Genomic DNA, 11,920 nt, shown 5'->3' with positions numbered 1-11,920 from the left:
TTACAAAAGGCTTTACTAATTGAGCTAATTGAAACACTCATTCTATTTTGGTTCTATATTTACCTCTCTTTTTTTTTTTTTTTTTCATTTATAAGAGACTTCACTAACTGAATTAATTGAACCACGTTTCTTTTTTCTTTTTTCTACTAATCGGGTTTTGGTGTAGGCACATAAGACAATCTAGCCGCCTTCTTGACTAAACTTAACATGCTTGAGCAATTAATAAAGTAGTGATGGCCAACATGATTGGCATAGTGTGAATAGAGATGGCCATGGGTAGGGTATGGATCGAGTATACTCATACCCTACCCGAAAACTTTGCCCATGGATACCCGATTATCAATACCCATTAGTATCCATACTTGAATCTTACCTGAATATATTATCCATGGATATCTATATCCTACTTGAAACCCAAAACCCATTTAATTTTTTTTTTTTTTTACTCCAAAACATTTTAACGTAAAAACTAACCAATCTTAAAAAAGAAAAAACTTACCAATCTTAAAAAAGAAAAAACTAATCAATAAAAAGTTTTTTTTTTTTTTTGAGATAGACATAGAAATTTTATTAGATAAAAATTAAAAAATACTAATGCAACGGAGAGACAGAGATTTTACTCACATCCACATCCACATGCCACCAAACCAAAAATAAAAATGAACAGAACGTAGAAATTCATATTCCATTCATCATCACTTGGTTGTAAGAAAATTTTATTAAGAACAAATGGAAGCAAAATACAAAACTTGCCACAAATAACTGTTCATAGAGTTCAAAAATTCATTTTATTAAATCTCAAAATTCCAATAACCCTAACTAAACCCAACTGAAGCTAACTCTCAAAAAATTAAAATCAGTATCAACATTACCACAAACATAAAATTTCACAATTCCAATGACCCAAACTAGATGAAAAAAACAAGAACGAAGCAGAGCTAACTCTTAACCAAAAAAAAAAATCCCCAGATACCCAATACTACAAATCCATCAGAATCAACATTAACGACCAAAAAAAAAAAAAAACAAAGCCTCAAAATTTCAATAACCCAAATGGAACCTAATAATTAAAATCAAGCATAGCCAAATCTAAACAACAACAAAAACAATTAAAAATAAAAACATAAAATTCTAATAATCCACAAAAACCAAAATCCAAAAAGTGATAAGAACCAACATTACCGCAACAAAAATCTGAGAACCCAAATGAAATCCAATAATCAAAATCAACAAACCCAAAATTCTAAAAATCCAACATTTCCACAACAAAAACCTCAAAATTCCAATAAACCCAAATGGAATCTAACAAAATTATGAAACAGGCAATAAAAAAAACTCAATATTTTAAAGCGAAAAAAAAAATCCAATAGACCCAAATGGAAACCAATTAACAAAATTACATAACAGCCACCTGGTAGCGGTGTGAAACAACGTCATCGGAATCGTTGTCGATGAACTCATAGTCTGCCACGTCAGCATCGTTGTTGCTGTCGAAAGCAAAAGCGTTGGTGGTCTCACCATCTTCATCATCGTCTTCGTCGCCGCTATAAAAGTCATCGTCCTTGACTAAAGCAGTGAGAGAAGAGACAGAGACAGAGATAGAGAGTGATGGTGCGGAGAGGCGGAGACTGGAGAGCTCTGAGAGAGAAAGAGTAACGGTGAGGACTGAGGAGAGGCAGAGTGTGAGTGACGGCGAGAGAGGTTCGGGGTTTTTTTTTTTTTTTTTTTTTTTTTTAAATATGGGTTGGGTTTGGATAATATCCATACCCTACCCAAACAATTCGAGTAATATTCATACCCTATCCGGTTAAGCTCTACTTATGAAGAACCGGGTATTATCCGAAACATTTGGATCGGGTAGGGTTGGATATCCATTACCCAATGGGTATGGCTATCCCTAAGTGTGAATAACATAAATAAAAGGAGTAATCTATTTCGATGAAAGAAAGTTCTTGACAATTTCTATGAATATCATGTTCATCAGCATCTTAATTTCTACATGCTTACGTTATTGAAAACAATTCTTTTGCTAGTTTATTGAAATAATGTAATAGAAATGGTATAATTACAAGTGCATGCTTATTCGTTTGATTTCTCTAGCTAGGTGATCCACTTCCACTTTATGACCCCCAATCCACATCAATCTATTCCTATATGTTCAAAGAATAATTTGTTCACATAGAGTGAGCCCACTAATACAGGGAGTTTGTTTCCACTTTCCGCTCTAGGGGTTTAATTGATTATGGCACAAATTATATGCACACATTTTATGTAAAAATTAGTCACAAACCTATGAGATGCATGAGAATAGATAATTATTTTGTAATTGTAATATAATTTATAATTTATTTTCTAAAATTTCTTAAAGATAATTTGTTTTTCTTACAAAACAAAAAATTTCTAAAATTATTTTTCATCTTTCTATCTCAACCAATATAGTATTCTATTATTTTAGGTGTGTATGATTGATATTATTCCTTATAAGGTGGTCCATATTTTTTGAAATTATTTTATAGTATGCTATTTTTTTTTCTTTCTTTCTTTTTTTGCACATATAAACTTTTTAAGTTTCAAATAATTATTCAAATCCTTCATTATCTTAAAATGACATTTTCATGATGCTCAAAACTCATAACAAACTTATACGGAATATGAATAATTTATTCTCTAAATTTTATTGTAGATAATTTTTTCTCCCTAATAATTAAACAATTTCAAAAAGTAATTTCCATCACTCTATTTTTACAAATATATAATTTTATAATTTCTTTTTATGTTTTTTTTTATTACTCATTTTTTAAAATGTTCTATATTCTTCTAAATATTATTTTTATTCATTATATTTTCCTAATTTCTTTTGGTATAAATAAAATTTTTAAGTTTTAAAAATATTATTCAAATTCTCATTTTCTTAAGAAGATTATTATAAGAACCAAAACTTATTACATAATTACAATTGATATTACTCAAATAACTGATAGTACTCTCACCTTCTACATGTCTTTTCTCATTCTTAAGTAAGTACACTAATTTGGACTGAATTAGTATAAATGGACCGAAGTGGACTTAATAGACTAAATTGGATTGATGTAGACCAAATTGATAGAATCGACCGAAAACAGCTTGACTTCACCTAACATTCTTGAATGATTAATAAAGTAGCGATGGCAGGTGGAGACATATATGGCCAACATGATTGACACAGAGTAAATAATATAATCAGAGAAGTAATCACATTCATTGAAAGAAAGTTCCTTGGAAATTTTTATGAATATAATGCTCCACATCTTTCTACATGCTTACGTTACTGAAAACAATTTTTTATGCTAGTTTATTGAGGAGTGGACTCTAGGAAATAATGTTAGCAGAAATGGTATAAATTAATTGCAAGTACATGCCTTTCGTTTGATTTCTCTAGGTGCAAGATCCACTTCATGACCCACATCAATCTATTCCTATATATATTCAATGAATAATTTGTTCACATTGAGTGAGCCCACTCGTTGAGGGAGGCGGTTTTTCCAATCCGGGGGATTGATTATGGCACAAATAATATATTGCCTCTTGGATTATTATGCACACATTTTATGCAAAAATGCATGCTTGTCATGGCACTTTGGGATTTGATTTTTTTTTTTTTTTAATTCTTTGTTTTATGCATTTCAACTTTTTAGTACGTTTAATTATTGAACAATTTAAGATTTCAAGAGATCTTGATCGGATTGCAAGGTCTCCATACTTAGAAGTGACACTTATATAGCATTCCTTTTTTCTAAGTAATCAAATCTAATGGAGTCATGCAAGAGAGTCAATTGTTGATGTGTACACTGATGGGTAATCACAAGTTTAAAACACTTTCTTGTACATTGATGCATGAGCACAAGCTCCCAAGCTTATAAAGTTGTAATCACAATTTCAATAGTATAATTTGGTTTTCTTTATTAGAGGAACCACGACTGAGCAAGTCTTAGAATCTGTTTGAGATTTATTTATTTTGTTGAAATTGAAATTTTTTTACTGAAAGTACTGTAAATAAAGGTAAATATTAGTTGAAATAGTACAGTAGGCCCATGAATAGTATCAAAGAGTGCGGTGAGACCTATGAATAATAGCAAAAATAAGCTGAATAGAAAAATAAATTGGCAAAAAATAAACTAACCATACAGACACTTAATGGCCAAGCTTGTGCATTTGGGCCTTTGAAGGCATCTAACACCCTAGTAAAGGCCCAAGAGCCAAGCCAAGATTGACCCATTACATCAACTTTAGTTTTTTTTTTTTTTAAGCAATTTTGTTTATTTGTCATTATTTTTCTTTTTTTTTTCCTAAGTTATGAGTATCTTCTATTAATTGTAATCAACTTGATCTTTTATAATTATTAGTCATAGATCCACGTGATGTGTGGCAATATACAACTATTTTGTAACATTTTATAATATATGATTTATTCTATAAAACATACTGGAGATATTATTTTTAAAATTATTCTTCATCTCTCTATCTCTACAAATATATCATTCTATTATTTTGAGTTTTTTTATTATTTAAAAACTTAGGGGCATTCGATTGATATTAGTCTATTATATTTTTTGAGATGAAAGATAGAAATACTATTTTTCTTTTCAAGTGATTTATTTTATTCAAACTTTTGTATAGTGTGTTATGGTTTTTTTTTTTCTACAACTAAAATTTTTAAATTCCAAAATTAATTATTTGAATTTCTCATTCTCTTAAGAAGATTACCATGATAATCAAATCTCATTACAAATTTACAATTGATATTATTCAAATAATTTATAGAGACATTCAAATACATAATCATCTCACTTCTTAAATATCTAAAAATTAACTCAAGCCAAAATTATAAGATAGAGAGTGCATGTGATAAATAACTCAAAAAACACACCACCAAAGTGTATCATCCAAAAGTAGAGACACAAAAAAATTCATTAATCTAAATTACAATTGCAAGAAAGAATTAATAATTGAGAGAGAGAGAGAGAGAGAGAGAGAGAGAGAGAGAGAGAACAATCACCTTTTTTGGGAGAGAATGTGAGACAAATAATAAAATTATATAAAAAAAATGAGTAGAAAAATATTTAAAAGAAAAGTGTATAGTTTTAAACACCAAATTATTCAAGTCATGCTATGTCATAGAATAATAGTAAATCATTATATAATTTCAAAGGATAACATGTAACAAATAAAGAAAATAAAATTAAAAAGATAATAAATTAAAATATAACCAAATCATATCAATCTAAAGTAGAGTAAAACATAAAAATTTATCAATTTAAAGAATCAAACATCCACCAAAATAAAGAATATATACATATATATATATATATATATAGAGAGAGAGAGAGAGAGAGAGAGAGAGAGAGAGAGAGAGAGAGAGAGAGCGTATTCACCTTTTTGTATGAGTAAAATATGGATTGAATAGAAGATAAATAACAAATTTTTATAGTCAAAAAATGGGGAGAAGGAAGAGTCAAAATAAAAGAAAGATGAAGGGATGGAGAAAGTGTAAGGTCAAGGTGTTGAGTAGTGAGAAGATAAAAAGGTTAAAATAAATAAATGTTGGAAAATGTGTAATTGTAAAGTGGCAAATTAATAAGGAAAAAAAATTAAAATAAGAGAGAATATTGAAAATAGATTGATGATATGGTGTTAGTGTGACACTGATTTGTCTCGACAGGAGCACGGCAACATTAAATTCTACGTTTCAACTTTTAGATATATATATAGATATAGATTTCATTCATTCTAAGAGGATTTTTTTATTATTAAAAAAAAAAAAAAAAAAAAAAGAGATTTTTTTTTAAAGAGCATATAAATAAGACACTAGTATAATAAGAGCTACTACTAAACTAATACAGCACTATACGACAACAACGTAGTTATGAGCGTGACTTGGTAAAGTAGGACAATAACTACAGTTCGTAATGGGAGTGTTGCAACATAACATTTATCTGAAGTTGTTTTTGTGTGCTATAGAACGACTTGTCGTCTCGTATTGGGGCGGAGCTATGTTGTCCATTGGGGGGGCCATAGCCCCTCCAAAATTTTGATTTCTTCTACTGTTAGGCTAGAGTTTGATAATAAGTAAAATGCTATGGCTCCCTGGAAAAAAATGACCGGCCCCCCCAATTCTTTCTAGGATCTCTACTTATTAGTCCAATAGATAACTCAAAGTCCTCAAATAAAATACAAGTTAGCTCTCCCAATTGTCCAAATGATTTGTTGTCAATCCAAATATCCAATAAACAATAATCCTCACTCTCAAAATATCCCATAATTGCTTTCAGTTCCAGCTTCTTCTTGTGTCTCAGTATTTCAGGTTTGTTTGTTTCTTCAACATCATATGGGCATTTAGATTTATGTTTTTTATATATATGATAATGGTCCTTTAGTTTTATGAATATGCTTTGTTTATTAAGTTGTTCAATTTGTTGTATTGCTATATGATAATATATTATATCTCTTTCCATATCATCATTTTTTTTTTTTAATTTGAAATTAGGAGCTGAATAATTCATTAAAAAATATGAAAATTTTCAATATTATGGATAATGATGGGTTGATGGTGCTTAAAATAATAGTATGCAAATTTTTGTATGTGTATGGTAAAATAGACTTTTGTACTTCCATTAATATTTAAGAGTATGATAATATATCAAAGTTGATAATTTTATATTTATAAATTTATGAATTATGATTTTTCTATCAATATTGCAACTTGGCCCCCCCAAGTACGAATTCCTGGCTACGCCTCTGCGTATTGAAGCATTGTGTTCCATATCTTTTGTTATCACTAATCACTTATCAGCAAAGCCTCCAATGCCTTCAACAATTCGAAAATTAGATCGAATAGCATCTCCAATAGGTTTCCTAGAACTATTTTTTGTGAGCAAACACACAAAAAACTACCTCCAGCAACAACTCTAAATTTTTTTAGAGTTGCTATGGTAATTGCTATAATAAGATAGAGAAAGGACAATACAATTAAATTCCAAAGAATAATAACAATCAAATTCATTTTGAAATTTTTACTATTGGAGATTTAAAAAATATAGCCGTTAGGAATGAATAAATGAAGATTATAAAAAAAATTATAAAAAGAATAAAGAAAGATGAAAGGAAAAAATGAAAAAAAAAATTAAATTAAATGAGATAGAGAAAAGATAAAGAATAAGTTGGAAAGTGTAACTGAAAAAGTTAATTAATTTATGCATTTCGGCCTCCAGGCCAGCCCCTGTGAAGAAGGTACATCCATGCATAAACCTTGAACACTCAAGGTCATGGGGTCCATGGGTTCTATAATTAAGTAGAAACTGTGCTTATAGATTGTATATAGTTTAAAGTTAATTAATTTACTTTTTGATGGTTTATTAGGCAGCAGGAGCCAAGTAGAATGAGGATGACAAGGCATGCGAGGTAAGGGTCCTTGGAGATGTTAGTTCATGCCGGTCCTACTTGATGTTTATCGATATATTACGGAGGTTGCTCGTGAATATATATCCATGTTGTCTTTATAGGCTTGGACGCTTGGTAGCCAAGCCGTTTTTAGACTTCCCTCAGCCTTCCGGCAGGTAAACAAACAATAGCTATGGTTATTCCAAATATATATTTTTGTGTTTTTGTGGTTTTGATAGAATTTTTTCTTTTGTAAACCAGTGAAGAGAAGCTGTTATTGCAACTCGAAGTGGCCAAGAATTTGATATACCTGCTGATTCTTACTGTTATGCTTTTTTTTTGCACTACGCAAGTGTAGGTGTAGGCGTAAATCCAGAGGTGGTGGCCATGTCCAAACTAATGTGGCCGATACCGCCAGCGGCCAAATTACTACAGAAGTCCATCACAATGTCACCGGCAAAAGCTCTGGAGAAGTCAGTATCCCGGTGATGATGACGATGATGATACAAATAACAGTGAAATCGCTATGGGTCCAACTTCAATTACTGTGACTATGGTTTTTTAATTTCAGTGAAATGGTGTGAACATAATATTTTCATAACAAATTCTAAGTAATAAACTAATTTAAGTTATAAATTTAAATTAGAACTAATAATAATATACCACACTTATAATTTGTTATAAAAATATTATCAAAATACTGTAAACATAACAATTGTCTATATTTTATAGACAATAAAAGTTTCAATTGGAGTTATTTGTATTTTTCGGCAAAGAAATGCTTATGTTTAGGTAAAAAATTGAAATTTTTTGGGCGCATTTCTGTTTTCAGAATTTCATTATTTAGGCATTGCAATTTTTTTTTTTTTTTTTTTTCTGTGTATTGGTGCTGAAATTCTTGTAATGCTATGAGCTGATCTGATTGGCCAATTCTTAAAATATACATTATATTGAGTTTTTATTTGGTTGTGTGGTTTGGCATCTGGGTAAATTATATGCAAAAGTCTTTGAAAAATCATGGGCAATATTTCTATGAATGAGGAAACATTTTAAGTCATTCAATAAAAGTATTCTCATGCATAAAAATTTAGCTGGTTTTTTACGGTATAAAGCAACACTAGCTTCAAATTGCACGAATGTCTACCTGATATTAAAAAGCATGCAATATTGTGCCCAAGTCAATTGCCAATATCACATACGGGTAGTGTCTATTACACACCGTGACCATTTCAGTACATTTTGTGTGTATTAATGTATGTGTAATAGGGTTTTTAGACCCTCAAAAGTACATGTTAACCAATTTTAAGGTCAAGTAGTTTCTAGTCAAATTATGCAAGGTTTTTGGTCAGGGACGGCCCAACATAATTTGGGGCCTAAGGCGAAAAATTTATGTGGGACCTTTAATATGTAAATATTAATTAAACAAAATTATTTAATACTAATCAAATTAAGGTTAATTTGATACATTAAATACATAAATAATACGAACTAGACTAATGTTAATTTCATATAAAGAATTGAATATCATAGTTGAATTATAAATATTAATAAAAAGAAATAAAAATATATTGCAATTGAAAAAAATACTTTATTTTAGATATAAGACAATGCATAGTCAAATAAAGTTGTAATCTAATTTTTAATTTTATATTTTGATTTTAAGAGAGAGAGATAGATATTATTTAATCTGTGGCTTTGTAGGATATTAGTTTACAAAAATCAAAGTCTCAAACTATCAGGGGAGATTAATCTATAATTGATAATTTAACACATTTGCAACATCTTTTTAAAATATTTTAGGGTTTCAATTGAGTTAAGGTTCTATTGGTCTCGTAATTTGAGAGTTTTAACAGAAATGAAAAAGAAAAATGAACTAATTAAAAGTACTATAAAATGTTCAAAATATAATGTGACATTGTCTCTCATTGATGAACTTCATCAATTTAACTAATGAATATTTATATCACTTTTTTGTGATTAATAACATGACAATTTGTAAGCCAATAGTAAAATTTGTAGTATCCTTAACATCACTAATAAAAAAAAATGTACAACCTTTAGAAAATATATATATAGTTTTATAAAAATTTGGGCCTTTAACTATGGAAAGCGGGGCCTTTTTTCCTAAGAATTTTTTTTTTTTTTTTGGTGGGACCTTAGGCCTAGGCCTTGAGCCGGCCCTGTTTTTGGTTATGCAAACAACACTAATATTGTGTAATCAAAATAAAGTGTTGCAGAAAATATAGAATACATAATGATGAGGATAAAATCAGTTAGACAAGAGTGACGAGCCAAGCTTGACAAGGGTGACGAAATGAAACTGTACCGTCAGCATTTCTTCAAGACTGACGGAGTAATGAAGGAAGAGCACACATGAAACTGGGCATCCTGAAGCTGACGGAAATAAAATTGGACAGACGGAGGTAAACTTGGGCAGACGGGGTTAACCTAAACTGACGGCGTCAGTCTACAGATTGATTGATCTGCACGTTTACGTATATAAGTAAAATAACTTGCTCCCCACGTTTCAAGGAACCTAAAGACTCCTATATGGAAAGAATCCCGTAAAATACGCCCAAGAAGACTCCTATAAGGAAAAGACTTCTACTCCAAGGAAGAGAGGTCAACCATCTACTACTATAAAAACCCAAGCACCCTCATAAACTAAGGTACGCATAATTTACCCTCTCTAGCACTTTAGAGCAGTGAGAATAGTTCTAACTTGACTTTCGGAGGGTGTTTGGCCGGTACCACACCGGTACTCTCTGCTAGGTTATTCCCTTTTGTTGTGCAGGTGCCATTGGCGATCGTATGAGGAATGTGTGACTCACTGGTGGTATTATTTCCGGCATCATCAGTTGGCGCCGTCTGTGGGAAACGTTGTAGCACATCTTCGCTTCCTAGACACAAGAGTTACATGGTACTCACTCGCTCAATGGCGACCATCAACGACGTTCAAGAAGAAGAAACCCCTATGACTGCTCTTGAGCGACAGGTCAGGACGCTCGCCACAGCCGTGGAGCGCCTCACCAAACAAAACCACGACCTAGAAGAGCAGCTGCGCCAGAAAAATGCGGCGGTCAATAACCAAGGAGCGGATCAAGAAGGAACCAGCGCTGAAAGGAGGAATCACGAAGGACCACAGGAGAGCAACGCCCCGAGCAGACCAGTGCGACGGGACACTAGCATCCCTTCCCTGACAGATACGGCTCCACCACCCGTCATCGCGGAGATGCAGGTGATTAAGGAACAGATGGAAGTGATGATGAATGCTTTCAAGGGGCGAGTGTCCAGTGATCTTGACGACCTTGTCAACCAGACTGACTCGCCATTTACGACAACCGTCAACTCCTTCCCCCTGCCGAGTAAGTTCCGCATGCCAAATATGGATAGTTACGACGGAGTCAAGGACCCTCTGGATCACCTAGAGACCTTCAAGACCCTGATGCACCTTCAGGGAGTAGCAGACGCAATTATGTGCAGGGCCTTTCCTACAACCCTAAAGGGCGCAGCACGGATTTGGTTCAGCCGGCTAGCACCCAACTCCATCAGCACCTTCAAGGAGCTAAGCGCTCAATTCACTACGCATTTTATTGGGGGACATCGGTATAAGAAGTCCACGGCTTGTTTAATGAATATCAAGCAGCGAGAGGAGGAGACGTTAAGGGCCTACATATCACGCTTCAACAAGGAAGCGCTCTCGATTGACGAAGCCGACGACAAGATACTGGTAGCAGCATTCACAAATGGGCTCAAGGGAGGCAAGTTTTTGTTCTCCCTGTACAAAAACGACCCAAAGACTATGTCGGAGGTACTTTACAGGGCCACCAAGTACATGAACGCTGAAGACGCGCTATTAGCCCGAGAAGATAGACCCAAGAAAAGAGAGAGACAAGAAGAACCCCGACAGGACCAAGGGCGGAAGAAAGGCAGGATGGGAGACCGAAGGGAAGAGAGACGTCCAAAACCCATGAGCGGAAGGTTCACAAGTTTCACCCCGTTAACCGCTCCGATAGACCAAGTCCTAATGCAGATTAAGGACGAAGGGGCCCTGACGTTTCCGGGAAAGCTGAAGAGTGATCCCAACAAAAGATCCAGAGAGAAATATTGCCGCTTCCACCGTGACCATGGTCACGACACGGCCGATTGCTACGACTTGAAGCAGCAAATCGAAGCCCTTATCCGACAAGGAAAGCTGCAGAAGTTCGTCAGCAAGGAGAAAGCGGATTCCCCCGCACAAGACCAACACCCCCGCCGGGACAATGAGCGACCAAGGCCTCCGATTGGAGATATAAGGATGATCGTAGGAGGAACGGCCGCCGCCGGGTCATCCAAGAAAGCCCGCAAGATCTATCTTCGGATGGTACAAAATGTTCAGCTGACGGGAGTCGTGCCGAAGATAGCGCGGAGAGAAGGTCCCGTAATCGGATTCTCAGAAGAAGACGCGCGACGCCTTCACCATCCACATGACGATGCGCTCGTCGTCAGCCTGCGTGTGGGAGAC

At 33.5% G+C, this 11,920-nt stretch overlaps 1 pseudogene; it reads right to left on the bottom strand.

The window, feature by feature from the left end:
* LOC115984665 overlaps positions 1–10,641 on the bottom strand; it is a 17,117-nt pseudogene extending 6,476 nt beyond the window's left edge.
* Between the last annotated feature and the right edge of the window lie 1,279 nt (positions 10,642–11,920).

Source organism: Quercus lobata, chromosome 4 (genome assembly GCF_001633185.2).
Source record: "Quercus lobata isolate SW786 chromosome 4, ValleyOak3.0 Primary Assembly, whole genome shotgun sequence".
Classification (NCBI taxonomy): domain Eukaryota; kingdom Viridiplantae; phylum Streptophyta; class Magnoliopsida; order Fagales; family Fagaceae; genus Quercus; species Quercus lobata.
Note: the sequence above shows the minus strand (reverse complement) of the source record. Positions and strands in the feature narration are given on the sequence as shown.